A 5,718-nucleotide genomic window follows, 5' to 3' on the forward strand; every position below is an offset into this window, starting at 1 on the left:
TGCTATAATATTACCCAGCTGATTAGAAAGACTGTGCCATTTTTAACAGGCACTCTGCTTGATCCAGGCAGGGACATCTGTCTGTGCAGGTTCCAAATGTCCTTCCCCTGGTTATCTTCAACTAAGTACAAAACAATTAACATGGCACTACATCAGTATTTGTAAGGCAGCGGTCTTTAACTTCTATTGTCTTCTAAAATGCTAATCAGAGGGGTCAGTAGTTTGGATCAGCTGAAGATCATTCTTTCTTTTTCCCCAAAGGTCACAAAATAAGGAAAAATACCTAAAAAGTACAATGAAGCATCCTCTCGTGAAAAGCAATTCAGAATGAGAGGTCAAGTGTGGGCTGCAAAACCCTGTTAAAGTTTTCAAACGTTTCAGACCAACTTGTTTACCTTTCAGATTCAATTGTTTGCTGCTTCAAGTGTTTGAGCGGCTCTAAAGGTTTAGCACAGCATGGTTTTGGGTCGCAGCATCATTGCATGCTCTATGAATCATCATGCTCCTGCTTTCATGAACCAGCCCACTTGGATGTTTGCTTCCTCTGTTCTAAGTATCTACAGTCTGGCATTTCTCTTGCACTTGCCACATTTTTAAGGCTTGGTTTTACCCCAGTGCTTTGCTGGAAACATCACTGGATACAGATACCTGCAGTGACTGCTAAGTCCCAAAATTACCAAGTCACATACTGGTGTGATTGAGCACAATTAATATTTTTAATAATATTTTCTTAAAAATTAAAGAAGGTGTTTTACATCCATTTCTGAGCTTTAAATGAGAATTCATTGTTTCTCTTCCAGATTTTGCCTCTGTCCAGAATATCAATGTTCCTATTGAAGTCATCACATTGTGATGTGAAATTCTTCCTTTATATTTTCTGGTTTATCTTTTGATGTACTATTTGTTGCCGTTCCTAGCAAATACAATGGGCAGCACAGGTGCCATTGCCATAATATTAAATGGGAGCCTGCTTATATCCTTATCAATTTCTTTCTCATACACTTGTTTCACTGTACAAAGGATCATAGAGCTTCCCCCCTCCCCACATTTGTTATTTATATATATATATATAGTTATATATATATATATATAGTTGGACTAATTATGTTTTGAAAATTAATGGCTTTTAGTTCATTTAAGTCAGAAAACTTGGAGAGCAGCCACGTCAAATGAGATCCTGGTAACTGTGATGACTTCGCCATGTGCAGCACCATGAAATTACATGCCTCCCGTATGGCTGTTACTAGAGCTATGCCACAATCAACCAGTAACACTATAATTTTGCTCTGTGGCCCTTCCTGAAAGAAATCTACATACGTCAAATATCACAGTTGATGGTGGTTTCTTATTTAGCTCTCTGTTTTTCCATCACCAATTACTAAAACTTATTTATGGTAAAATAACCAGAAAACGATGGATAAATTATTAAGCAAAGTGCTTTTTAAGAAATACATGCAATAAACATTGTCTAATGAATAATCTAGACCCAGTTTTCCTTGACTGTTTCTCTAGGTTTTATTGTCAGTTTTAGCTGGGCTTAAAGGATGTCTGGTGTGATGCAGTGGAAATTAACCCACCTGTTAAATTCAATTTAAGCTAGTCTGAATGGCAATGTGCTGACCCAGGCAAGATCAGGTTCTCATCCTATTTTAATCACACTCTCCTCAGCATTTCCAACATCCCTGCAGCTTTTTCTTCCTTTTGTTTCTTCTTACCCCTTGCATTTCACTGTGCCTTGATCTGTGTGTGGATTCGTAGCATTGTTCTTTCTGCATGCTCAAGGGCAGACCACTGCCTGCATGAAAACGATCCAAACTGAGATGACTGCTGAAAAGCTTCCCATTTAACTCACATGTGATCTGTAATGCTTTTGCCTAGGTGTGCTCTTCTTCGAGCTAAAGGACTCGTGAAGTTTCAGCACATAATACAGCCAAAACTGTACCAGTGTCATGAAAAAGCTTGGGGGCCACAAGCCATTTTTAATATAGGTTTAGATGAAGTTGTCATCTGAAAATTACCTCCCTCCAAATCAAGCTGTTAGATTGCTCTTGTGGTTTCTTGTCGGCTAACGGTATCACTTTTCTCCTCAACTTTTCTCATCCCTTATGCATTTGTATTCATCTGCATTCTGTTGTTCTCTATTTACATTGCCAACGGACAGCAACATGAGGAGTGTGCTCTCCAGTGGTAATTATCTTATTGTGGATATCCAGGAAAAGGTCACCTCTAATTCAATGGGGTTTATGGTAGCTAGACTCTGATGCATCATCAAATGATGATACTGGTGGATCATGGCTGCTGTACAGGATAATTCCACAGAAAGACAATTTCTAGGTTTATTCCAGTTCTGCTGGAGGGAAAGAGAACATACTAAGGCACTGACCAAAATATCCACCAAGATAACTGAGATTCCAATGCATTAAACTACCAAGAGTCTGTACAGGAATTAGGATTGAAATTTAGATTTTATTTGAATTTTGCTGAGGAGCACAGCAAACATGTTTACAGTAAAGTGGAATAATGTTTAGAAAGAAAACTTGCACCTGCAGTTTATTGGGCTGGAACCTTGGTTCAAGCCTCTTGAAGACTAATAAAATGGAACACAAGAGCTCATGGCCAGAGAGTTTAGCCTTCCAGCTCCTTTTGTTACAAAGCTTCGGTAGTCTTAGCTCCTCAGTATGAGAGAAGTCCTAATCTCTTGTTCTTTCAAAGGTAAATTCAGCTACAGTTTAGTAATACAAAACCCAACAGTGCTGCTTTTTCCAATGTTAATCTTGAAACAGCCTCAGTAAGAACAGAAACCGATAGCAAGAGATCACAATGGAGATTTGTTTCACTTTCTGTGCAGTATTCTTTTCTTTGTACTCTGCATCCTGCAGCCTTGCAGAAAACACTCCTACTGACAACGAGTAAAGTAAATCCAGCTGTAGGATGTTTTCTGTGGAGTACCTTGTGGGGACTGCTTGTCAGTTTGATTTAAACTTCTACAGTGAAATGATTCTCCTGTTCATAGAAAGGCACCAGTATACTTGTAGATTAGTCCTATTACCTGTCCTTTAACTTCATGGGCTTACCTGAACTCCTGCAGCTCAGCTGCTCTCACTCCAGAGCTCCATCTGCCAGACAGAGCATTTGTACTTGGTGCACATATAACCCTGAACAGCAGGTAATAAAAACAAGCAGGAAGTGAAAAGTCCACATGGTACTTCATATTTATTTAAAGTAAATACAGCTAGTATGTGTACCTATGCACATTCACACAATGACAAAGAAGTATAAAAGGGACTATTTACACTTCCTCTGAAAATCTGTCAGTGATTTGTTCATATTCCAGCACAGAATAGCTCACAGCCTACAGATACCCTTCAGAAATCCCTTTCATCATCTGTAAATTGACTCATGCTGTTCTATTCATTATTTGCTTTGATATTAAAACAAAAACGTTAATATTCTGAGTATCTCCGTTCCTTGTGTTCTTCAGAAAGACATGGCAGCACTCAGAAGCCAGATGGTAGCTTGACTCCGTAAGTGAACTGTTCTAACAGCTACAAAAACGGGGATGTTTTGTTCCCTCCAATCTCAATCCCAAGGACAGTATATTTAACCCTTCTGTTTGCATTGGTTCTGACTCTTGCCTAACCCCACAATAGGAGTGACTCAAGGAATGAGATAATCCTTATTTAAAGATAGTTTAAGCAAGGGGTACCAGTGCTTGAACGAGGAAGGCATGGATGGTTGATGGTGTCCCTAAGGGAAACAGAACCAAGTGCAATAACAATCCACAGGGCAAGGGACCCACTACCCAGAGCATATCCCGCCATACCTAGTGAGGTGAGTTGAGCAAACCCAAAGATGGCTACCAGGTCCAAGTGGAGAGTCTGCATCACCGAACAACCTCCTGAGACAGGTCCAAAATCAAACCAGAAGGTTGGCCTGCAGATAATGAACAGTGCCAGTAATAGCAACCAAAGGCAGAGACAGTCTTATGATCACCAGGACGATCTAGTGATGTGTAGGGAAGAAAGCAAGCTCGAGATACAAACCAGGAAGCCATAGTGAAACCACAAACTCAATGCAATGAAGCTCCATGAGCTAACAGCCCAGGGCTTTTATGTGGCTCCTGCACCCAAGGGCAGGGAGTGTGGGTGGAGGCCCCCGCTGAGGCTGATTGAAGTCATTAAGGGCCATTACTTAAAGCCATTAAGTCCCATTAAGGTAACCATGAGCCTTAATAGCTCCTTCTTTGGATAGGTAACCAATTTTGTCTTTGGCAGGACATCACATTACACCATCAAACACATCCTCCTATCGCTAGGGCTGTAGCAGCGAGTAAAGTACAGAGAAAAACCCATAGTATCACGTGAGCTGAAACATTAAAATACATTGATAGCAAACAAAAATAGCATGCATATACAGAATATTATGGGGCCAGGCCTGTTGAACACAGCATCCTGTCTTTCAAACACCAAAGCACTGTGAAAGGTGGAAAGGAGAAGAGTGACTTTTCAAACACCTATTTATTTGTTGTGTTTGTTTTTTTCACCTGAAGGCCAAAACCCAGCAGGCTGAGCTGCTGCCCCTTTGGGGATGAAAATACTTCCAAAAGGAGGATGAGGATGGGGTGAGCTGCACAGTCAACCCTCCTAGCTGCTCATCCCTCATCATTTCCAGCTGACAGCTAATGCCATTGGTCCTGCGGTTTGAGAATATATTGGTTTAATTTACCCGTTTATCCCATTTTCGCCATCTCAGTTGCAGACAAGGGTTTGATTGACTCTTATTTGAAGGTTTGTGTGCTTGTGAGAGTGGGTAACAGAAAGGGAAAGAGCATACACACTGCGTGTGTGAAAAGCTGATAGAGGTGAAGCTAATTAGTAGTCACGTATTGTAGCTACACTCAGCAGAAAATAGCAGCATAGTACCTCTTGTACAGGAAACTGTTAGCAGTTCATGATCCTGAGTCAGAAACAGCCTCCTAGCTTGCCTCAAAGCACTGCCCCAGGCCTAGGACCAAACCCAAGGGGGGATGGATGCCATCAATCCCTGTGGTAGTTTTGCTGGGATGGCTGACCAGGGCAATGCCTGTGCTTTGTGGTTTGAGATAGCAGCATAGTGGTCTTATTTAATGGATAGCAGGGTAGGAAGGGGACCTCAGACTGCTCCTTTGGATGTCTATGAGTAAAGAGGTGCCCGAGGGACTCAAATGTCAGAAGGGAAGCAGGACGGTGGGCAGTCGGCTGCATCTGTTTCTCTCCCACGGAAGTGTTTTGCTTGTGAGCAGGGCTGAAGGAAGCCAGAGAGCATCTGTAGCACTTCTGGAAACCCCAAAAAGCAGAAGAAAGAGTGAGACTTCTGCATTTGCCCTTTGATGACACTGTCTATGGAGAAGGCTCTCCATGCCCTAGCAGGGGCAGTTGTCTACAGCCGTCACTGGTGGCGGATGTAAGAAGCCATCCTCTTGTCATTTTTAGCACTCTATTCCCACCACAGAGGCCTGCCCCGCCTTCTCTCAGCTTTCCGGCATTAAAATACAGTCTTCCCTGCCTTCCTTCTTGGAGTCCCTCAGGCAACCAGGAATTGGGATTCAAAAAAAAAAAGCCTCCCGCCCGCTCCACTTCTCCCCGCCGCGCAGGGGCGCGACCACGAGATCGGACGTCAACGAGGGTTTGTCGCGCCCGCCCTCTCCGCCGTTGCGCGCAGGGAGGGGCGGGTCAGCCA

General features: G+C 42.5%; 1 long non-coding RNA gene across 1 annotated transcript; it reads right to left on the minus strand.

Moving 5' to 3' along the window:
- Nucleotides 1-2,232: 2,232 nt before the first annotated feature.
- Nucleotides 2,233-4,073, minus strand: LOC140254599 (uncharacterized). The gene is made up of 4 exons (XR_011904262.1): nucleotides 4,044-4,073; nucleotides 3,824-3,933; nucleotides 3,075-3,155; nucleotides 2,233-2,347 (listed from the first exon to the last, which is right to left on the minus strand). It is a non-coding gene; the product is annotated as an uncharacterized lncRNA (long non-coding RNA).
- Between the last annotated feature and the right edge of the window lie 1,645 nt (nucleotides 4,074-5,718).

The sequence above is a fragment of the Excalfactoria chinensis genome, chromosome 7 (assembly GCF_039878825.1).
Source record: "Excalfactoria chinensis isolate bCotChi1 chromosome 7, bCotChi1.hap2, whole genome shotgun sequence".
NCBI lineage: Eukaryota > Metazoa > Chordata > Aves > Galliformes > Phasianidae > Excalfactoria > Excalfactoria chinensis.